This window comes from Leptonychotes weddellii, chromosome 1, assembly GCF_054177405.1.
Source record: "Leptonychotes weddellii isolate Sample4059 chromosome 1, ASM5417740v2, whole genome shotgun sequence".
Classification (NCBI taxonomy): Eukaryota; Metazoa; Chordata; class Mammalia; order Carnivora; family Phocidae; genus Leptonychotes; species Leptonychotes weddellii.
Window position 1 is genome coordinate 166,754,902 of NC_138369.1, and position 25,532 is coordinate 166,780,433.

The 25,532-nt window shown below is 35.7% G+C and overlaps 1 long non-coding RNA gene across 1 annotated transcript; it reads left to right on the forward strand.

Moving 5' to 3' along the window:
• The first annotated feature begins 2,485 nt into the window (after positions 1-2,485).
• LOC145717302 (uncharacterized) lies at positions 2,486-24,348 on the forward strand. Its single transcript, XR_014140427.1, has 5 exons — positions 2,486-2,572; positions 2,834-2,950; positions 3,955-4,005; positions 7,535-7,611; positions 23,598-24,348. It is a non-coding gene; the product is annotated as an uncharacterized LOC145717302 (long non-coding RNA).
• Positions 24,349-25,532: the final 1,184 nt, after the last annotated feature.

The window sequence follows — 25,532 nt, forward strand, 5'->3', positions numbered from 1 at the left end:
AAGTGTGCAAGACTGTTGAATCACAGATCTGTACCTCTGAAGCAAATAATACATTATATGTTAAAAAAAGAAGAAGAAGAAGATAGCAGGAGGGGAAGAATGAAGGAGGGGAAATCGGAGGGGGAGACGAACCATGAGAGACTAAGGACTCTGAAAAACAAACTGAGGGTTCTAGAGGGGAGGGGAGAGGGTTAGCCTGGTGATGGGTATTAAAGAGGGCACGTCCTTCATGGAGCACTGAGTGTTATATGCAAACAATGAATCATGGAACACTACATCAAAAACTAATGATGTAATGTATGGTGATTAACATAACATAATAAAAAAAAATAAAGAAGGTTATGTTTTTTTCAAATGTGGGCCTAAGTTTAAAACATAAGATCATGGGGTGCCTGGGTGGCTCAGTTGGTTGAGCGTTCAACTCTTGATTTTAGCTTGGATCATGATCTCAGGGTCATGGGATCAAGCACTGCGTCTGTCTCCATGCTCAGCATGGAGTCTGCTGGAAATTCTTTCCTTCTGCCTTTCCATCCACCTCTTGGTTTTGTTTTTTTTGTTTTTTAATAAGTAAATACACACATAAAAATATATACTTTAAAAAATATAATATTGTGGTATTATCAAGTAAAGGGCTTCCATTTTTAAGATGAGCACATTCTTGAATGCTAGAAAGGTGGTCATTAGGCCAACAGGAGGGAAAAGGTAATTAAATTGTTCTCCCAAATGGTTCTTTATTGCTGAGTTCCTGCATGTCACGTCCTTATCACTTATATTTGCCAAGTAAAATAAAGTATATTACTTTAGCTAATGAAGCTTAGCAGATCAATTAAATGGTATAATCAGATAGTAAGCTACAAGAACAAGTAGGAAAAAAATAAAATAAATGAAGAAATTAAAATAAAATAAGACCAAAATACATACATACTTATATACATACATACATACATATATACATAAAGGAACAGCAATCAGGCTACTGTAAACAACCATTGATAAAGTTAACAATATAACAATCTGAGTGATGATTTGGATGATAAGATTGAAACTAAAAAGCAGATGATAAAAATGATATAACACTAGCCCCAAAGAGAGGTCTCCTATTAATGTCCTAATGCAGGAACAAAGCACAGAAAGAACTAAGCAGATACAAGCCAGTCTGGTTAGTTACTCTTCTACTTGTGTTGGGGGCTTCTATTGATGGCTGTAGGCAGAGAGCCCAAGGATGAAGGCTAAAGCAAGGCATCTAATGCTTGAGAGCAGGCCCTGACTGAGAAAGGAAATAGGGTTTGTTTTTGAGTGCCTGTTGACATGTGATTTCATCTTCTACATGTAATTTCATCTTCCTACTAGCCAATTAAGATAGGTGGCATTATGTTTATTTTCTGTATTTAAAAAAGAGACTCCATTTTTTGTAACTTAACCAAAATCATACCTTTTCTTGGAAGGAGCAATAAAAATTTATGCCCTATTTAATCAGCCTCCGAAGTTCAAACACACGGATCCAGCTGACCTCCATCTGGTCTTAACAGGTAGACAAACTAGACAGAAAATTTCCCTTCAAACACATGAACCAAAAGTTTAAGTAAAGAACTCCCAGGGGTGGGGTGCCTGGGTGGCTCAGCCGGTTAAGCGTCTGCCTTCGGCTCAGGTCATGATCCCAGGGTCCTGGGATCGAGCCCCGCATCGGGCTCCCTGCTCCGCAGGAAGCCTGCTTCTCCCTCTCCCACTCGCCCTGCTTGTGTTCCCTCTCTCACTGTGTCTCTCTCTCTCAAATAAATAAATAAAATCTTTAAAAAAAAAAAAAAAAAGAATTTCCAGGGGTGCCTGGGTGGCTCAGTCAGCTAAGCAGCTGCCTTCAGCTCAGGTCATGATCCCAGCATCCTGAGATTGAGCCCTGCATCGGGCTCCCTGCTCAGCAGAGAGCCTGCTTCTTCCTCTCCCTCTGCCTGCCATTCCCCCTGCTTGTGCTCTCTCTCTCACTATCTCTCTCTCTGTTTCAAATAAATAAATAAATAATCTTAAAAAAAAAACCCTTCCAAATAATTCAAATAAAATTCCATTCTTGCTCAGGTAATATTTGCAGTATGGCATGCTTGTTAGGATTTTCTGTGGAAATATTTGTGGAAGCTCCTTTCGATAATTTATTCAAGAAATTTACTAAACTTAATACTACAGGCATAGTAAAGAATAAAATATTCTCTGCCTTCATGGTAAATACAGTTTAAGAAGAAAATAATTTAAAAGTAAAAGCATAAATAAACATAGCTTCAAACTTTGAAAAAGTCATTTGACACAGAAGAGCAGGATGGGCTTAGATAGTTAGAATACAGAAAAAACATTTTGACTGGGGACAAAAATGTTCCATGGTAAAGATGTTATCTTTCATCTGTTATGGTTGCTGTAAGAAGCCAATGGAAGAGGTTTGCCCAGGAAAGTAATATGATTCCACTTCTATTTTTAAAAGATTTTTCTGGCAGTTGTGGAGGAAGGATCAAAGAGAGTCGGTAGGAGAATCAGGGAGAGGAAAGAAAGCAATAACATGTCTAGGAAAAAGTAACAGGATTAGAGCAAGGTGAGAAGAATGATGATAGAGAGACTTGGATGGGTTTCAAGAGATGTTTTGTAGGGAAAAGACCAGCCTACAATGATGGATATTATATGAGGGTTGGGGGTAGGGGGAGGTGTCACAGGAATATGACATTTATTCCAGCCACTTTGTGTACAGAGGTGCTATTTATTAAAACAAAGAAGGCTGGAGAAATTGCCCGTTTAGGAGGAAACATCAGTAGGTTGGGCTTAAATATTACGTGTGAAAAATTTCTTTAACATCTAGTTGCAGATGCCGGGTAGTCTGTTGAATATGGTGGTCTGAAGCTATGAAGAAGAGGAAATGGGGAATCAGTTGTAGATGGCTGATCTCGGAAGTGATGAGAGCCATAAGATTGCTAAGGTAAGTGGATGGTGTTAGAAGGGAGGCCAGGGAGAAGCAGAAGGAGGCAGAGGAGAGGCAAGAATGAGGCACTGTGGGGTCCAAGAAAGATGGAACATCAACTGCATAAAAACAGCTAAGAGGTCACAAAAGATGATGATTAAACAGCCCATGTTGACCATTACAACAAAGAGGTTACACATGACCTTAACAAAAGCAATTCAAGCAGAATGGCATTGGGATTAGCAGGAGAAGAGGAACAGAAAATGGGAGGTGAGAAATGAAGCCAGACTATGTAGACCACTTTGATGGGGGCTTGGTTGGGAAGAAGAATAGACACACAGGAAAGTAATAAAAAGCTGTAGCTTAATTTGATGATATATAATACAGAATAGATTTGAATGCTAATGGGAAGGATTCAGTAATAATAAAAAGTAACAACAACAACTAATGTTCAAATGTGTCCTGCGTGCTGGGAATTCTTCCATATGTTCACCCATATGGACTTATTTAATACTCATGACAATCCTATAAAATAGTTACTACTGTTTTGCATGTAAGACAAGGAAACTGGGGGCACAGAAAGATGAACTTGTCGAAGATCCCAAACTGGTGATTGAAAGAGTCAGGATTTAGAGTCTTGCTCTAGTTTTGGCTCTTAATATTCTACAATATATTAGCTTTTCAAGAGGGAAAGTTCAAAGTGTAGGCAAAAGAGGATACAACAGATGAAATCTATGGAAAGCAGGGGAAAAAGGAATCTAAAATAAATGTGGAGGGATTGGATGATGTTAGACAAAAGACCTATTCTTTGTTGGATTTGGAAGCATCTTAATAAAGAGGGCTTGTTTATCATATCTGATCAACTATGACTCAATGAATCTTCAGATAATAATAAGTGACAGTAATCCTTTCTTTTGAGAAAAAAAAATAAATGGATTATGACAAGGCTGGAGGTTTTCTAAACAAGTACTAGTTTTTGTTTTGTTTTGGTTTTTTTCTTTTTACTTCCAACATCTAAGTAGCATACTTCAGAAATTGAAACCCTCAATCCAGATGTCTTTTCCAGTACCCCTGTAAGTGATAAATTGCTTCTAATTTGATTAAGTACAAAAGTGATTATTATGTGGCATTGCTGACTACATTTCAGGTGTGGCTGAAGCATGTATAAAGTGCTTTTGGATATGCTAACAACTCAACAGTGTTAATTAAAGGCAATAATATGCTTGGCTCTGATTTGGAGGGTTCCTGCTTGGATGGAGACAATACTGAAAGTACAAGAAAAAAAAAAAAGGAAGAAGGAAAAAAAGCAAAAAAGCTGAATTTTGAGAATTTTTCTTATATCAGCAGAATTTGTTGGTTTCCAGTGTGAAGCCATGTAATCTCCTGGCTCACATAAATGAAATTCTTATGAATTTCCATAAAATTCTTATGTCTCCCAATTTAGTGAAGATGGGTATGGAGGATGAAGGGAATGAAAAAGGAAATCTCCTATTTACTGATAGAAGGTTTTCTTCTGGTAATCTTTTCTAAAATTACTAAGTTATTTCTTAAAAGTTGAGGAATATATTTTTAGGTTAAAAAGAGTTACCATGTGGTAGTACTATATATAGATATATAATACACATGAAATTTGTTTACTAATTATATTCTACTCTGATTATGGATGAAGCTTCTAAAAGATAATCCATTCAGAAGAGAATTAAACCAATGTTTTGTTAGAAGGAATAGCAACATTTGGGATAATTTGGCTGTTGTTGATAATGCTGCTATAAACATCAGAACGCATGCATCCCTTTGAATCATTATTTTTGGTATCCTTTGGGTAAATACCTAGTGCTGCAATTGCTGGGTCATAGGATATTTCTAATTTTAACATTTTAGGAACCTCCATGTTTTCCAGAGTGGCTGTACCAGTTTGCATTCCCACCAACAGTATAAGATGGTTCCCCTTTCTTTGTATCCTAATCAACACCTGTTGTTTCCTGTGTTGTTAATTTTAGCCATTCTGACAGTTGTGAGATGATATCTCGTTGTAGTTTTGATTTGCATTTCCTTGATGATCAGTGATGTTGAGCATCTTTTCATGTGTCTGTTAGCCATCTGGTTGTCTTCTTTGGAAAAATGTCTCTTCATGTCTTCAGTCCATTTCTTAATTGGGTTACTTGTGGTTTGAGTGTTGAGTTTTATAAATTCTCTATATATTCCGAATACTAACCCTTTATCAGATATGCCATTTGCAAGTATCTTCTCCCATTCAGTAGGCTGCCTTTCAGTTTTGTTGACTGTTTCCTTTACTGTGCAGAAGCTTTTTATTTTGATGAAGTTCCAGTAGTTTATTTTTGCTTTTGTTTACCTTGCCTCAGAAGACATATCTAGTAAGAAGTTGTACAGCTGATGTCAAACAGGTTATTGCCTGTGTTTTCCTCCAGGATTTTGATGGTTTCCTGTCTCACATTTAGATCTTTCATCCGATGATGAATGGATAAAGAAGATGTGGCATATATATATATATATATATATATATATGAATATTATATATATTATTCCACTATATATATAGTGGAATAATACTCAACCATAAAAAAGAATGAAATCGTGCCATTTGCAATGATGTGGTTGGAGCTAGAGACTATTATGCTAATTAGTGAAATAAGTCAGTCAGAGGAAGACAAATAACCATATGATTTCACTCATATGTGGAACTTAATAAACAAAACAGATGAACATAGGGGAAAAAAGAGAGAGAGGCAAACCAAGAAACAGATTCTTTACAACAGAGAACAAACTGAGGATTACTGGAAAGGAGGTGGGTGGGGGGATGGGTTAAATAGGTGATGGGTATTAAGGAAGGCACTTGTCATGACCACTGACTGTTGTATTTACGTGTTGAATCACCAAATTGTACATATGAAACTAATATTACACTTTATCTTAACTAACTGGAATTTAAATAAAAATTTGAAAAAAGAAAAAATAAATCAAATAGTGCTGAAAGAAAGAAAGAAAGAAAGAAAGAAAGAAAGAGAAAGAAAGAAAGAAAGAAAAGAAAGAAAGAAAGAAGAAAGAAAGAAAAAGAGAGAGAAAGAAAGAAAGAAAAAGAAAGAATAAAGAAAGAAAGAAAAAGAAAGAAAGAAAGAAGAAAGAAAGAGAAAGAAAGAAAGAAAGAAAGAGAAAGAAAGAAAGAAAGAAAGAAAGAAAGAAAAAGAAAGAAAGAAAGAAAGAAAGAAAGAAAGAAAGAAAGAAAGAAAGAAAGAAAGAAAAAGAAAGAAAGAATAGCAACAGATTGTTTTCCATCTTCCTGGGATGGATAAAAAGAAGTCATGTTTAATTTCCTTCTCCCCCACACATCCTCCTCCTTTCCTCCCTCCTACTCTCCTTCCTTCCAAGGACAATTACTGCAGATTTACAAGGTTTGTAATTGTCCCACACATACGAAAAATTCCAATTTCTGATTTATTGTTTATTATTTTTAAGTTTTTTTGGTTTGCTTATTTATTTATTTTTAGTAATCTCTACACCCAACATGGGGCTTGAACTCGCTACAATGAGATCAAGAATCTCATGCTCTTCCAACTGAGACAGCCAGGCACCCCTACTGTTAATTATTCTTACAGAATAATTATCAAAGATTTGTTAGGGAATTTCAAAGAGAAAAGAAAGATTACTCTAGTTTTCTGTATAATATGATCTAAAGAATTTCTAACTGGGAATTTATATTCAGAAGTAGATTCTGTAACTTCTTTTTGGGCATTAAAATAGATAGGAATATGAGCAGCATAATCTACTGTTGCCTAAATTCCAAAGGAAAGAATGTAGGAATTATTCATATCTTAATTTCCTCCCATCCTCACACTTGGATAAAACCATTTCAATGATAACAGAGGAAAGAAATGGATAATAGAAAAAAGTTGCAATGACTCATCAATGAAAAATTTAAAAGTATCCATTCATAAAAATGATACTAATATTTAATCATAAGAAAATTAAAGAAGGGATATTTGGTCGATTCAACATGATGAGCAACACACCAGGGACACTCATGAGTTGGATCAGGCCTAACAAATAAAAGATTTCCTAACAAACTGAGAACAAATTGCTTGATCACATTTCTGTGAGAATCTTTTTGTCAAGACAGCCCCCTCCCTCATTAAGGACCATCTGACCACAAACCAGTACCCTGGTGATCCCCACTTGTTCCAGGAAATTGAATATTGACCAATTCTTTCTCTTTTGAAATGCCCCCAAATTGCTTGCTTGTCCCTTTGCAGCTAACCAATGACTACCAAATTCACCTGAAGATCAATTAGGTAGTCTCCCCCTGCTTGCAAACTTTCTGCCTTATGGGACAGTTGACAGAGACTCAGTGTTTCCTGTTTTTACTCTATAAAACTGACTCTTCTTTCTAACTCCTTTTACAGATAAAAGGTAGAGTGCCTTGTTGGAGATCATATGAACTATTTTGAAATCTAATTTGGGGCTTTGATCTCTAATCTCTCAAATATTTTAAATATTCTAACTTACAGACCCATCTGGATATTTTATCTAAGTTATTACTTGTGATCAAATCAAATAGAAATAATGTCATATAATTGATTATTCTAGATACCACTGTGGACCAAGATAAAATCAGTGAAAAAAAAAAAGTATGTCTCACTCCCAGGCTAATCCTTAGACCTGAGGTGAGTATCCTGCTGATGCTACAACTATTTGAAAAGGATTTCATTCCATAATTTGACACATGGATATTAAAACCCAAAGGCAGAATTTGAGTCAGTAGTTTAATGTGACAAAGTCATATTGGTAAGTGTGATTTTTCAAGCCCTAGTATTGTGTGTGTGTGCACATACGTGCACACACAAGCATATGAAGGAGGAAATATTGGAGTTCCTTTAAAGCGGAACGATATCAGAAAACCAAGCAAAATGAAGGGAGAGGGTCTTGCTGAGAGGAAAAAAAATTCATTTAGAGAAAAGAGGAAATAATCTGGAAAACAAACAGTTTAGGAAATTTTAACTTTACTCTGGGGTTGGTCTTTTTGACCCTCTGGATTATTCCTCTGGTCTCGTCCCTGGATCCCCTCCACTGCCATTATAAGCTTCTGTGCACATCATCCTCCATCCCACAGCCAGAGTATTCTATCTAAAACTCAAACCTGACCATGTATGTTCCCCATTTAAAGCCTCTTTTAATGGTTCCCAATTGCTCTTAGGATAAATCTACTTCCTGCCTACTATCTCACCAGTATCCTCTCCCTCTCCCCAGACTCTACCTTGCTCTGCACATGCTGCTTCCTCTGCCCCACTTGCCATTTCCTCCCTTAGCTAACCCCTAATATTCTTTTCAACTTACTGCTTAGAAACCTCTCTCTCTGGAAAGCCTCTTACAAATCCACCTCCCTCCAAGTATCCTAGGTGGTCCAGTAGCTTCCTACAGTTATAAGTTCCTGCTTTATAGGGCACCCTCGTGTATTTGCTTACTTCCTTGTCTCTAAGCCCTCCTAGACTGTGAGCCAACTTACAGTATGGTCTGGTGCCCATCTTACTCCTTGTTATGTAAATACTATTTAGCAGAGTTCGTGGTATATAGCAACTAATTAATAAATATGAAACTAATGAATGAATACATTTGAAAGTGATTTAGATAAACCATAAAAATAAGAGAAAATACATAAAAAATAAAGGGTTACAAATACTCTTTCCTAAAATGAGACTTAAAAATAAGCTCATATCCTCAACCTGCTTTTGAAAGCTTTTAAGACCTTGGTAAAATATAGTCTTCCTGATTTGTGATTATACCAACAGTACACCAGTGATATGTGGTCCACTGACAAAATGGAATGCTTTGCAGAGCTAGAAAATTAGATTAAAGCAGAACAAACTGATTGGATTTAAAGATTATATGGGGTCACAGTCTCAAGACTTGCATTTGAGAATTGCCAGTAGTGAGAGTATTATATTATCTATAAATCCATCTTCCATGTAAAGGAGTACATGTTGTGAGCCAGGCTGATGCTGTTGCAGCTCTTATCTTTTGAGAAGAGTTCATATCAGTACATGATGCTAATGCATGCTATTGCATATTATTTGCATGTTATTATTTACTTAGTAATTCAAAAGGGAGTGAATGTGTAGCATGGTGCTTGTCATGACAAGTACTTTTCAAATATAATAATTCCTCCAGTCAAACATAACCCATACATGAATTAAGAATGCATGGTTAGCACACATACGGCATATTCTTAAGTGGTAAAATTCTGGTCAGATATACCTAAAAATGTTTTACGTACATTCTATGTTGAAATTCTAATCATTTATAAATTTAATTTAATGCATTCTAAATTCTTCCACTTCTTGCAGTAAGGATTTGAAAACATCTCAGTCAAAAAACAAAACAAAACAAAAACAAAAACTAGCATATTCTAGGTAAAATGAGAAGCAGCTATTAAAATCTTTCTATAAACACACACACACACAGATACACGTACACACACACTCCAACTCTAAAAACTCAACTAAGTTAATTTTCTTAGTTGTTGGTTTTTTTTTTTTTTTGGTTATTGTTTTGTTTTGTTTACTGAGTGGCTTAATTATAGAAATTATTACATGATTGATATTTTCCATGTTAAAATATGAATTTTAAAAGAACTGCCTCTAGCATAGCAACATTTGGGTGGGACAAGGGAGTTATAGACATGACCATAAATATTTTTTAACCTTTTAAAACAAAGATAAAAGTGAATCATCTGCCTATAGAGAACAACTTATATTTCTTGTTCCAAAGGGGGAGGAAAGATTGCTCTCAAACTTCTTGTCTCCTATCCTTCTTTTTCCTCCAAAAAGGCAAAGATATCTGATTATGACAAGTAAAATATCATATTATAATTCCCTGCTGTCCAATCTGAAAATTAAAAAAAAATAACATAATTACCATGGTGATTACAGGGTATCATGAAAATACATAGTTGCTTTAGTATTATTATGGAACTCATAACATCATGTTGAGTGTTAAAAATAAAGCAATGTTTACTAACTGGAAATAATAATAATATAAATAACTATTTTAAAGAATTAGGAGAAAAGCAAATATGAGGTTTAACTCTAAGAATTTTCCATTTTTAAATGCCCTGTATTGCACTGCATATTAAAGATGTACGGAAAGGAGAAAAATGGAAATTATTAAAGTTGGATCAATATCAAAATATTGAATTTTTCAAGGTTTCTAATCCTATTTTGTGTAAGATTAGTTTTCTTTTTCCTCCCATTTTCGCTGAGCAAGAGATAAAATTATATTTTTCTACCCCTATCAAGTTTATAGACTAAGGACTAATTTTGAAAGATGAATTAGAAGAAAACTAACATCCTAGAGGAAGTTCGGTTTTAAGTGGGTTCTCAAATCCTCTGCCCCTCAAAGTAGGGCCTTGAGCTAGCAGCACTGCAGTACTTGGAACCTTATGAGAAATGCAGACTCTCCCGGTGCCACTCTAGACATACTAAATTCGAATCTGCATGGTAACAAGATCTCCTGGAGATCTGTATATTCATTAAAGTTTGAGAAGGCAAATTCTATTACACAGGTACATATAATTCATTCTTCCTCAGAGCTCAAGGAGATTTAACACAGCTCATATTCACAATGTTTTTCCATGCTAGGAAGGTGGGTATGTTTTAAGTTTACAGACAGCAAAAAATAGTACGCATAAAGGATGTGATTTACCACTTATTACACTGTCAGTAATGATAAGTTTGTCAATGAGTAATCAATATTAAAATGATTTCTTCCTCTTATTCTATAACTTGAAACTATAAAGGGAATGCTCTTTTAGGTAATAAAAACAGACTCTTGCTAACATCATGGAGTTTTTATGGAATAGGAAGTCATATGGTATATAAAGAGAATAATCTCCAGAATGAGTTTACTTTCTATGTTCTTTTTCTTATTATCTATCAGTAATTAGAGCTGTATAAATCTATGTAATTGTAGAGCAAATGAACCTTTGTGCTTTTTTACTCTATTTTACTGGTGATAAATTATCTTATTTTATCATGTCATCCCCCCAATATGAATAATTTTGTTACTTTAATAAGTTTAATTGACTCATTTCATTGCTTTTCATGCCTAACTCTAATAAACAAATAGTTATTGTTCTATACTTGCTACGACAAAGCACAGTGTAGGGAATGGTGTGTGTTAAATGATGAATAAGATACAATCTCTGCTCTCAAATATACCCTAGTTCATCAGGGGAGTGAAGACATATACACAAATAACCATGATTAATTTCAGTGACAAAGAAAATGCTGTGGGAACACAGAGACCAGTCACTTCTGATTTGTGGAATTAGTTAAGACTTCTTGAAGGAGAAAACATTTAAAACTAGGCCAAGGAGGATGAGGAAAAGCTTATAAAGGGCATTTTATATGTGAAGAGAGCAAGAGTATCTCCATGTGTCCAGGGAATTATTTCAAAAAGTGCCCAGGGAATGAAGTAACCAAATAATTTCACTTACTTAGCTACTTGCATCCAAGTATATACAGTTTAAAATATGACTCTTGAAAAAATATATATGATGAGCTCCTGTAGTATATATCTATATATATTAATGAATTAATCAGGGAAGTAGCAAGATGACAAAGTCCATTCAGACGAACATAAAGTCAGTAGGGAAAAAAAAAAAAAATCCCAGGAATAATGTTGCAGTATTAGATACAAAGTTGGTTAACGGCCTATAGGGCAATAAAAATGTAACCTTTGGGGTTATCTTTTCCAGTGGACAGAAATCATGTGTTACTTATCTATCTTCTAAAAGTTAACATCTAACTTTACAGTCTGGCTCTAATCAATATTAAATCAAACAAAGTTACAATTCCCTAGGACATCAGCTGACTCTCAAGTGATGTGTTTGATGATGCTTGGTAGAACTTCAAAAGGGCATGTCTAGATAGATAATTAAGTTATTTGTCAACATCACCTGCATAAGTAGCTATTATCATACCCAGTTGGTAGAAGAACTGAGTCTTAAAGATATTAGGCAAATTACCCAAATCACATAGTTGATACACAAAAGAAGGAAGATCTTAATCCAGATTTGTTTGATTTCCAAGCCATAGCCTTTGAACTACACAAAAGGAACAGTTAATACTTCTCCTTTCCGTTCTCCCCCCACCCCAGGCAACATCAGGTGCTAAACTAAATAAATTACTTTAATATTTAAAACAAACACCCAGCCCCTCACCCCCCACTAGGACCACCAAAGCATGAGGCTTTTGGAATCCTATTGCTCAAATAAAGAGACTGGGATCCAAAAGAGCAAAAGGACAAAGGGAGGGTAAGGTAGTCGGTGGTAGAAGACCTGGGAAAGCAGCTAGGATTTTGAATTCTAAAATGGTATATATTTTGTGTTCAAAGACTAACACACTTTGGTGTGCCCTGAGGATAAGCAGACAAAAGTTACGGAATCAAGTAAGTGGATGAAGATGCTCTTTGCAATCTCCCCTTAAAGAGCAAGAATTTGCTTTTTGTGATTCTTAACCATTTGGATCATATATCAATCTGTGATTCAGAGAAAGTTATGGAGTCTTTCTGCTGAAATGTGTGTATCTATTAATATACAAAATTTTGTCTTCCTATGTACCCCACAAAATTTTGCACTTTTTGAGGACACTAAGAATTTACGTAAGGATACCAATAGGTGGTTGGTGAGAACACCCATGCGCATTTTAGACACCAGACTAACCTTCCTATGTATTGTTTAAGCACGTTGTTCAAGTATATGGGATTTTAACTAAAACGGGGTGGGGGGGATGAAAAATAGTGCATTTCTTATCTTCCTCTGGTTAGCACCAGGATCAAACCCCAGAGTTCACACTGATCCAGTTCCAGCCTCTTGATTTAATAAAAAATCTACCTTTTCCCAGGTAGAATTAAAAAGATGTGAGCATAATAATGTGCTTGAAGGCATAAATTCTGAAGCTACATGCCCAGGTTTAAATATCAGCTTCCCTAACTTCTAGTTATGAGGGTTGTTTTTTTTTTAATTCTCTATGTTTTAGTATTCTTACCTATAAAAGGAGGCTAATGATAGTACTTACCTGTTAAGAGGTTTCAGTAAGTTTCTACTTGTATGTATATAAAGTGTTTAAGGCAGTATTTGGCACACGAGCATTTGCTAAATAAATAGGTGTTCACACACCCCAACTTCTACCATTTTCTTTTGCTTAAAACATGTTGATTAAATACCCAGAGTCTACAATATCACTTCTTAAGGTCTATAACATTTCTATGACTGTATTTTGCAGGATAGAACTATATCTCCGGGCTTTCAAAAATCTTAAGAATATATAAATGACATTCACTGCTGATTTAAAGAATATTAGCCTTCTGAAATGTGAAAAAAAAATTATTATTTTTCCTGTCCCTAAAATAGAGATAGCAGCTATAAATTACTTATTCTGTCTATAAACTGATATAATTTCACTTAAAATTTCCTGGTACTTCCTGAGTAATTAATTATGTAATGTTAAATATGAGTTCATCAGAAAAATATGTACCTAATGTATATTCTTAACTGTTAAGTTTTACCTTATTGTACTTTGTCTTCTGAATTATTGAATTAATAAACTCTACCATTATCTTAATTGGGGCTTTGCACCTCGATGATTGTATCTCAGGGAATTAATTACCATTTTGTTTCTCAGTATCTTGGTACAAAAAATCTCCAAGTCCCATAGCTACTATTGGTATTTTATTGAAAAGATATTTTATGACTTCAAATTTTAGTGTTTATGATTTAATCATATCCTGGAAAATTCTATAGTTTTAAGTAAGGAGCAATCTGAAATTTATACATTACCCCAATAATAGGAAACATTCCTACTCACTATATTAATTCTGATAAGGAAAACTCTGTCTCATAACATCTAATTTGATTAAGAACATGAAAATTTGCCTTTGATAACATTTTCTTTTGTGGATTTAATGCTGTATTAGTATTTCTGGGTTTCTTTTTCATAAACCTGGATAATATTTAACATTTATTTAACTCACTCAAGAACTGTGAGTCTTCAAATATTCTAAAGATGAAAAGACCTTACTAATTTCACATCATTTATGCAAACATGATATATTGCTCACCTTCTGGAGTTATGAAGCAGATATTTTAAGTCTTATTTTCCACTATGTAAACTTTAGGATGTTCTCATTATATTCTTTACAAGGAGTTTTGTCATACAAATTGAACAAGAAAATAGACTGATAGACTGGGGACAGGGGTAAAATTTTGAAATGAGCATATTTATAAATCCATGTATTTTACAACAAACAGATTTTTATTTTTTGAGGAGCAGGGCTATAAAATTAGATAGATTACTTTCAATGGGCACAGAGTAAAATTCACATTTTTGACTGAAGATATTATTCCTGTTCAAATTATAAATGTATCTTCAGCAGGATGCATGTTTCTAAGCCAGATTGCCTTCCTCAGTAAATTTCAATAGGTATGTTCACATTTGAACAGTAGAGGGAGCTCTGAAAAAGCTTAGTAAATGGGTGAAAAGTGGAAATTAATATAAAATTCTAAGTAAAAATTACTAAAAATACTTGAGTCATAAATCAATAAGTTGATTTTACTTTCAAAGTCATGTGCCTCTTGAAATCCTTTAGAGGGTTAATGTTCTTTCCTTATTTTTCATGTTTTTAATAATTATTTCATTTTAAAGAGCTCTAGATATATATGTCATTCATTACTATCCATATATCCCATTAAGTTTATGTATAAATTCACTTAAACATATCTGGACTTTTATAGTTTCTTTTATATGCTTATTCTCTCCATTTTATACACGTTACAGCTGCATTAACAGTTTGTAAAAAGTGATACTTAAATTAAGTCACCAAGAACTTTGTTGTTTAAAGTTTGGCTTACTGACCCTGTGGGTCTAAATAAAACTGGACTGGAATAAACATAATTCCATAAAAGCCCAGAACTACCCAATGGCTATAGCTGGTTAATAAATAGTTGATATTTACTGAGTATTTATTGGAATCTTAATGTGGTTCTGGGTACCCTAATAAATATAAAAGGAATACAACCAAGTGAGAATGTTCTCGGAAGCATGGAGTAGCTGTAATGGCAGACAGAAAGGATTTAGGGCTAGAACTTGGTTTCCAGGGGTTGGGGTAGAGGCTCCACTTTTGAAATAACTTATTCAGATATAATTATTCATACACGTCTTTGAGTATTTGCTTTGACGATTATATGATATAGTGAAGGTAAATTTTCTTAACCTGTTGCTAAATCACAAGTATACAATAAGCAACCCCCTTTTCCATGCATATCCACCAGAGCCTGTGAATACCCACAATTCATAATCCATATTTCCCAAATCCAAACATCTGTGAAAACGGACATAATTTTCCATGTAATTCACTTTATAACAAATACTAGACTGACCCAAACTAATTCAGCATTAAGGTGTGACCTCAACTGAAAGGAAGTTACATAAAGTCATTATATTTAATACTTTATAAACATCCATCTTTTGGGGGGAAATGCCTCAAGCCATTTATTTTGCTTATATTCCCTCTTTTACATAAGCATGAACAAAATACATAATTTAGAAGCTATATCTACAGTGTCCAAGAGCTCTGTCACTAAATGTACAAAAATAATTTTAATGTCTAAGAAACAGGGGGCTCTGTAAAGCTAAAACTTCAAAAATGAAAGGCTTCTTTAAAAAACAAGCATTAGGTAACAGGAGAGTTGAAGGACCATTTCTTTTTCAATGGTATATAAAATAATGTTCTTACAACTGATGGTGACTACATAAAATAAACCTTTAAAGATCACTATGTCTTATTTTAAGAATATATTGTCTATCAATTCTAATCAGAAAATGACTCAAAATCAAGTTCAAAATGCCATATTTCCTTGATTGTAAACATCCATTGTTTTGCTGGATATTACCATCTTTGATTATCAGGTGCTCATATAGAACCCCATATGGGTGTTATATCACATCTAGTATATGTATACCATTATAGTCCCAGACTCTGGAAACTTCTGAACTTGAAAACACTTGTCTGCAAGGGTTTTGGATGAAAGATTGTGGCCATATAGCCTATATACCCATCTTGAAACTGTTTTGAGTATATGATAATGATCATGTTTAATTTATGAGGCTAGAAATTACAGACGGGTACCTATCATGCAGGAAAAATCTAAACAATAATCCATCATTAGGTAGGCTGTTCTGGATTGTTTGGGTTCCCCCCAAATTCGTTGAAATCCTAATCCCCAATATGATGATTTTAGGTGGTGGGACTATTGGAGGTAATTAGGACAAGACAAGGTCATGAGGGTGGAGCCCTCATGAATGGGATTAGTGCCCTTACAAGAGCCAGGAGAGGGCTTGCTTCCTCTCTGTGCTTTTGCCATGTGAGGATACAAGAGAGTCAGCAGTCTGTATCTTGGAAGACAGCCCTCACTAGAACTTGACCATGCTGGCATCCTGATCTCAAATATCCAGCCTCCAAAACTGTGTGAAATAAGTTTCTGTTGTTTATGAGCAATCCAGTCATGGTTCTTTGTTTTAACAGCCTGCATCAACTAAGACACAGACCATCCCATATGCAAGAATTTATGTCTACATCAAGCCACTGAAGTATTAACATTGAAATTATCTAAACATTATAACAGCATTACGTAGAACCACTGTGAATTCTTGCTAATCACAGAGACTAGTTCTTTATGAGATGATGACAACTTATTTAGTTGCAGATTTATCCCATCAATTCTGGCATATATTTACATCATTCAGTAGAACATCGAATGCTAGGGGTTCATATATCATGAAACACTGTTAAGTCAATTAGATAACAGGTGACAAATCAAAGATAAAATGATTCAGAATCATTGCAGAGTGAAGGCTGATCATAAAATAATTTATAATATATCTAATAGATTTTTTTTAATGATCCTGGTTCTTTACCAGTGATCCAATAGGTGGAATAACAAAAATACCACCAGAATTTCTCCTTAAGAAATATAAACACTGTATTCAAGAACAGCAATATGGACTATTTTCTATTCCTGAAAATGAAACATAAGAAAATTGGAGAAAATAAAAACACAGTTGTCAATTAACGGGACCAGTTTAGACTTTATGAAAAAAAAAAAAAAGTTCTAGTAGTTTAGTATTATGCAGGTACTCCTACAGGCCAAATATCTTTAATATATATATATGCCAATAATTTTTGATACATAATTAATACAGCCTAAAATGCTCACATATAATATTTCCTTCTTGGTCTATAACAGACCCTTTCTCCCCCACCACCACCCCCAGAAGTTTTCAATGTCAGCACTAAGTACAACCCTGAATCTACAGTTTCAATTGCTATGTGAAGAAAATACTATGTTGAGATACTTTTATAATGATAACTGAGATATTACACCAAGATGCATACATTTCCAAAATAAGATAAGTGTAGCACTGGCAAGACATGAAATGGAATGAAAAGAATGGCTTATTAAAGGGAATTTATGAATACGAGCTCACAATCACCATCACAGAATAGAATGTGTGTAAGTAAACCAACATGCTGAATAAATATTTTCTCCTAAAAGCACAATCATGCAATTTTCATGAACTAGAAAAATTGCAGTTATTTTCCAGGTTACCTCTACTTTGTTTCTTCTTCTTCTTTTTAATGATAGGACTGCTTTTGTCTTTTTCTTGTCTCCCTTCTTTCCCCACTGTGGGGTTCGTTTATTTTCTGGTCACAGTTTTATTTTGGCTTTCCCCGCTGTGTTGGTGTTAAAACAAATTAGATTAATATATTTTCCTAAAGGTAGCTGATTTGGATTTTTCCTTTCCTATGGATAAAGATAAAAATGGTTTAATAAATTTATTTTAAGGTAGTTGAGTTTTTGTGCCTCTGTGACTTCCTTCCCGCTGAGGAATCTCAGTGTGGCACGATAACATATTTTGAAAGCTGTCTGAACAGTTGGGCTGTTGTTTTATACGATCAGTGTACTGAAGTCATGCAGTTTTCTTCACTGTTCTTTTTGCCTTCTCCTTCCCCTTCTCTCCCTTTTTCACCTTCATACTCCCTCCCTCTCTCCTTTTCTGTCTACCTTCCTTCTTTTCTTTCTCTCCTCCTTCCTTTCCTTCCTTCCCTAGGTTGCAGTGATATTTGGAACACTGCGAAGATGTATTTTGTAACATTAATGACTAGAAGAGCATGTTACAAACAGAACCACTTGTGTTAGTTTGTTTCCTGTCTTACATTTTTCTTAAATATAGAATTATCCTTGGGCGCCTGGGTGGCTCAGTTGGTTAAGCGACTGCCTTCGGCTCAGGTCATGATCCTGGAGTCCCGGGATCGAGTCCCGCATCAGGCTCCCTGCTCGGCGGGGAGTCTGCTTCTCCCTCTGACCCTCCCCCCTCTCATGTGCTCTCTGTCTCTCTCATTCTCTCTGTCTCAGATAAATAAATAAAATCTTTTTTAAAAAAAGAATTATCCTCAGTGAAGAAGATATGGATTTTTAAAACTGACCTACATTCTTTAGTAAATTTCTATTTCTGATCAGGCTGACATGGGGATTTCTCAAGATGGTGTTTTGAGCAATGGAAAAACAGAAAGCAGAGATTCTAGGCATGATTCCAGCCTAAGGAACAACAGGCCAGAGTAGTCCCCTGGCCCAGGCAGCAGGTACTTGGAACTGGGTGAGCTACCAGGGGTATAAGGACTCTGCACAGTGTTTCATGCCGCTTCTCTGCCTGTGTTCTCATTAGAGCCCAAGTGAGTCTAATTTTAGAAAACCCCTGTTTATTACACTTCTGTGCAAATAATAGGCATTCCCTGCATACATGATTAGGAAGATTCCTGAGAAAACTGTATGTGAAAGCTTTTTACCTCATTCCTTTGAAAAGTCCCTTAGTACCCAACTCCCTGCTGTGTCTACTAGTGTCAAAGTTCTCTTGTGCTGATCTTAACATAGAATCAACCCTACAGGACAAGGTACAATCCTCAGGACCCCCTAATGCAAGCAATTTACTGCCATTTCTGTATTTCAGTAGAAATTTCATGGACAATAGAACCTATATACCCTTGTGAAGAAACTCCGATTTCTCCCTAAGTGTGTGCTCACAATGACAGAGAACTCAGTGACGAGTGTAGATGGCAATGAAAATTTCTCCCTCAGTTGGTAATGGCATAGGAGCAGGTGGTAGATACAAACCTATAGTGAGGTGTCTACCATACTACAGAAGTTGACACAGCCATTCATTCTACTGGATGTTCTGAGATTGTAGCAAACTCTCTTGCATGATTACATTTTTTTCATTAAAAGTGGATGTTGGGGGTGGTCCAAGAAGGTGGCATAGGAAGAGCCTGAGCTCACCTCCTCCTATGAACACACTGAATATACAGCTATATGTGGAGCAATCCCCTCTGAAAGATATCTGAAAAGTAACTGAATAGCTCCTCACAGCAATGAATAAAAGGGCTACATGAAGACAGGTAGCAGAGATAGACATTTTCTCACCCAGAATCCCACTTCTGGCACGGTGGAACACAGTCAGAAGGGATTTCAAAATAGGAGCTCCTCCCTAAGGAGCAAATGTTTTGTGCCTTGTAGCAGGCACCCCAACCCTTGGGACCAGCTCTGGAGAGATGATCCCCTAAAATGTCTAGCTTTGAAAACCAATGGGGCTGGGGCGCCTGGGTGGCTCAGTCATTAAGCATCTGCCTTTGGCTCAGGTCATGATCCCAGGGTCCTGGGATCGAGCCCTACATCAGGCTCCCTGCTCCGTGGGAAGCCTGCTTCTCCCTCTCCCACTCCCCCTGCTTGTGTTCTTTCTCTCAAAACCAATGGGGCTTACATCTAGGAGATTCCAAGGGCTAAAGGAAACATACCACTCTTCATTGCAGCATTATTTACAATAGTCAAATATGGAAACAGCCATTTGTGACACATGAATGGACCTTAAGGGAATTATGCTAAGTGAAATAAGTCAGAGAAAGATAAATACCGTATGATCTCACTTATATTTGGGATTTAAAAAATAAAACAAATGAACAAACAAAACTCATGAATATGAAGAACAAAGTGGGGTTTCGGGTGGTACAGAATTCCAGTGTAAAATGAATTGGTCCCAAGGATGTGGTGTACGGTGTGGTAACTAAAGTCACTGGATTGTAGTGCATGTTTGAAAGCTGTAGGAATAGTGGATCTTGAAAGTTATTGCAAGGAAAAAAAATGTTTTTATAACTTTTTATGGTGACAGATGGTGACTAGACTCATTGTGGTGATTATTTTGCAGTATACCCAAAGTGTCAAAGTGTCAAATTATTACATATTATACCTGAAAGTAATAAAGTGTTTTTTGTCACTTATACTACAATTGAAAAGAAAAGAGTGAGGATTATGGACTGAATGGTTGCATCCCCCCAGTATTCGTATGTTGTACATTACACCAATGTAATGATGTTAGGAGGCGGGGCCTTTTAACTTTCAATATATGAAAAATTCAAATGCAAATCCAAGTTTCCTTTGCTTTGTAATCTCCAGAAGCAGGGGATATGGGAACATTTTGTGCTCTAATTATATTGCAGATTATTGCGATGGATACCTTTATTAAATTTGATGCCATGAAACTGGAATCCAAGAGTCCTAGAATTTTTGAGCTACCATGTCATGTTTATGACAACTTCCATGATTCTGTGGCTATTGTATGCCAATGACTACGCACACACATATTTTATTTTGGAGTTAGTACTGAATCATTTCACATATTAATATACTATTTCTATTGGGATTAAATTACAATTCTACAAAAATGGAAAAGCAATTTATTTTTTAAGTATGTCAAATTACATGAATTGAACATTTAATAATACATCAGAAATCATACGAAATTTTTTCATGCACCACTCTTAGATAGCTTAAGGAATCAAAAGCTCATTAGAACAAAGAGGACAAGTAAGTAATAGTACAGAATGGAGCCACCTTTACCCATTTGGGTAATTTCAAGTCCATTTTGGCTTCAGATGGTTGAATTTTGCAAGGAAAAGATCAGGAGGTATCTCAGCCTGCCTGGATGATCATGACTTACACCATGACCCTGACTCTAGCAGACCTGCTCCTCTTTCTTTCTCAATATCCCTCAATTCAAACAATAAATTATATGGTCACCCTATATATGACCCTTTTTACTGAGTAAATATAAAAGAAGTTGTAAGGCAAGTATTGTCTCTGAGTAAAAGAGAAAATACCATACTGCCAACAGTGCATTTTTTAAAAATAACAAGTGAGAAAAAAGATCTATTAAATAGGTATATTTGTGTTGTGAAGATACATAGAGGTTATCAATTTTCCACTTTGTTCACTGTTCAGTAATTTACTGTCAATTTGGCATACTTAGCACTCAAACTAAAAACAACAACTCGTGCTAGAGAAATGTGAACTATGAAACCTAAATCTGGTACGTTCCCACCTCTGTATGCTTGGGAGATGGGTTACTAGTTCCAGAACGGGAAGGTTCCATTTTGGTACACTCAAAAAGGTCATGGTGTCACAGAGCTTGAAAAGATTAACATGCATTCAAAATCTGAGCCATTAACTTCTTGCTCTCTAACGGACAGACATGTAGGCCACATAGATACGATTTGAATAAAAATATGAGGGCAAAATTCTTTTGATGGACCTGTGATTGTCTTCCCTGTTAAAATTATTCCATGCTACCACAGGGTCATTGGAGGTTAAGAGAGAGGTAGTAAATTACTGTCATCAAATATGCATAAGAGGAGTGCAACGGTCCATGGCAAATAGGATGCTCTTCATTTATTAGTATATATGCTTTTTCTTTGGTTCTTAGAAGCATTTAAGGTGCTTTATAAATACAAAGTTAAAACAGGTTTTTCTGTGTAAAAAATGTGAGAATTTGGAAATATAAGGATATTATAATATTCAGATGGTAGTACACTCTTATCATATCTACATCTTAAAAAACTTTTAAAAATAGGACTATTTGTTAATAACCTGGATTTAAAAATGTCCATATCATAGGGGTAAACTTAAGTTTAAAAAGACATTGCTAATGAATCGTTGAACACTACATCCAAAAACCAATGATGTACTATATGCTGGCTAATTGAATAAAATAAATAAATAAATAAATAAATAAATAAATAAATAAATAAATAAATTGCTTAAGACACAATAATTAGTAGTGTAGACCCTGAGCATTTACTGTCTTGTGATAACATATATTATGTCATGTGGAAAAAAATGATTAATACTGTCTCTCAGGGATATACTAGCTGTGTTCAAAAGCTCAAGTTGATCTACAGTGAACATATTTGAGTGCTGAGCAATTGATGCCAAGCACATCAAAACATTTTTATACCATCATATCTGATAAACAATTGACAACTAAAAGGCAAATTAAAAAGATATGGGTAAATAATTAGTTTGAATTCCCAGATTGGAATTATCCCATCAGTGATACAATTTATCATTCAACAGGCATTTCTCAGTAATGGACAAGAATAATAATTATTTTTTTTTAAAGCACAACTTTGTCCTCATGAAAACATTATGAAAAGCATTTGAAAGGTTCTGAACAAGCAGCAAACATAAGTTTTGAGTTACTTAACATGGAAAAGATATGGTAGGTTAAAATCTATTAATATATTCAGCAGCACTATCAGTGAAAGTTAGTGAGGAAAACCTCATTCATAAAAGAGGTGATGCGCAGAGTGTCTGATGATATGGCTTAAATACCCCGTTTTCCTCTCTAGTGGAGAAATAAGACAATTTATTAACTAACTGCATCTTCTCCAAATTTCCCAACTGTTCAGCACAGCTTAATAAAAGATCCTTCAGATAGAGGAAGAGTAGGCAAACTTCTAGAGATCGTGCAGTGTTTCCATACTTTCTCTTATTATCATCTACCCAAGGACCCACTAATTCAAGTCTGAACAGAAAGGTAAGCAAAGAATTGAGGGAAGAGAGGAATAAGGAAAGTATAGCAGAATCAGTGCTGATCACGCTATCATCATATCACATACTCACCGAGTTGAGGATTTTCATTGAAAAGATGTATTTCGTCAGAGAGGTAGAATATAGTTGGAATTAGAAGATGACATGTTCCTCAAAAACCTTAGTCTTAGAAAAGAGCATAAAGGAAAACACGATGTTTTTTCAAGTGTGATATAGGGGGCAACAGGGAGAGTAGAAGCTAGAGTCCACAGGACAAAATAAATCTGCTTAATCAGAATCATGGATGTTGAAAATGGTCATTTTTATCTTCCAATTGTTGTTCAGAAGAGTCGAATAAGAACAGTTGCATGGAAAGGCTCAGTTGAGACTAAAAAGGGGATCTACCCAGAGACATAGTTCACACCATGCTGATCTCAGTAACCGACATAATAAGGAGAATCCAAATGATTAAAAACCAAAAAGAGATATTCGTGCCTTAAAAGACACATCAGTAGGAAGTCTGAAAGACACTAAGTAACCCTGAAACATCTATGACTAACATTGGCAAATGCATTCTTTCATTCTAATCATAGTAACATCAATGGCTATCAATTATGGAGTCTCTGCTACATGCCTGGCATTATAGGATGTGTTTTACACCTATTATTTTCAATTGACTAGGAATCCTACAATGAAGACAGGATTATGCTGGTTTTACAGACGGAGAAACTAAGCCTTCGAGAGGTCAGATATCACATCCAAGTAAAAGCCAAAAAGGGATGAATCTAGGACTGGAAATGTGGTCTGGCTGCCTCCACTATGATATAACTGTCAGCCTGTGTTCTGTGACTACATGTCCTACATAGTCCGTTCGCTGCTGGGCTCAAGAGAGAAACCAGGTACATCATTCACTCTTGAGAGAGTGACACGCTAATAGATATAAACGACAAACACAAATGTTGCCAGCTTACAAAGATATATGACAGGAAGATTCCAGAAGACCTCTGCAAGAAAAGTTTCCTGAAAAAGGAAGTGTATTGTCCTAAGTTATGGAGAAGGACTGGCAGAATGGATGGAAGTGAGGACTGAAAGAGATTTTTGGGTGGATGAACAGCATGGAGGAAAAACTTGACAAGTCATTGTCTGGGGGTTTACAAACATTTGCCTTATTTGGGTAAGAACGCACTGTATCCAAGGGTAATCATAAAAAGAATAAAGAGTTAGACAGGAATATTTGTTTTATTACTTTTTAAAGGATTTTATTTATTTATTTGACACAGAGAGAGAGCACAAGCAGGGGGAGCTGCAGGCAGAGTGAGAAGCAGACTCTCCACTGCATAAGGAGCCTGACTAGGGACTCAATCCCAGGACCCCGGGATCATGACCTGAGCTGAAGGCAGATGCTTAACTGACTGAGCCAACCAGGCATCCTAGACAGGAAATTTTATTTTATTTTATTTATTATTTTATTTTATTTTATTTTATTTTGTTAGTCACCATACATCATTAGTTTTTTTTAAATTTTATGATGTTATGCTAATCACCATACATTACATCATTAGTTTTTGATATAGTGTTCCATGATTCATTGTTTGCGTATAATACCCAGTGCTCCATTCAATACGTGCCCTCCTGAATACCCATCACTGGGCTAACCCATTCCCCCACCTCCCTCCCCTCTAAAACCCTCAGTTTGTTTCTCAGAGCCCATAGTCTCTCATGGTTCATCTCTCCCTTCGATTTCCCCCCTTCATTTTTCCCTTCCTTCTCTTAATGTCCTCCATACTATTCCTTATGTTCCACAAATAAGTGACACCATATGATAAATGACTTTCTCTGCTTGACTTATTTCACTTAGCATAATGTTCTCCAGTCCCATCCACAGGGATGTAAAAGTTGGGTATTCATCCTTTCCAATGGCTGAGTAATATTCCATTCTCTATATGGACCACATCTTCTTTATTCATTCGTCTGTTGAAGGGCATCTCGGCTCTTTCCAGTTTGGTTATTGTGGACATTCCTGCTATGAACATTGGGGTGCATATGGCCCTTCTTTTCACTACATCTGTGTCTTTGGGGTAAATACCCAGGAGTGCAATTGCTGGGTCATAGGGTAGCGCTATTTTTAATTTTTTGAGGCACCTCCACACTGTTTTCCAAAGTGGCTGTACCAACTTGCATTCCCACCAACAGTGTAAGAGGGTTCCCCTTTCTCCATAACCTCTCCAACATTTGTTGTTTCTTGCCTTGTCGATTTTTGCCATTCTAACTGGTGTAAAGTGGTATTTCAATGTGGTTTTTTTTTTTTTAAAGATTTTATTTATTTATTTGACAGAGAGAGACATAGCAAGAGCAGGAACACAAGCAGGGGGAGTGGGAGAGGAAGAGGCAGGCTTCCCGCGGAGCAGGGAGCCCGATGCGGGGCTCGATCCCAGGACCCTGGGATCATGACCTGAGCCAAAGGCAGACGCTTAACGACTGAGCCACACAGGTGCCCTCAGTGTGGTTTTGATTTGAATTTCCCTGATGGCTAATGATGATGAACATTTTTCATGTGTCTGTTAGCCATTTGTATGTCTTCTTTTGATAAGTGTCTGTCATGTCTTCTGCCCATTT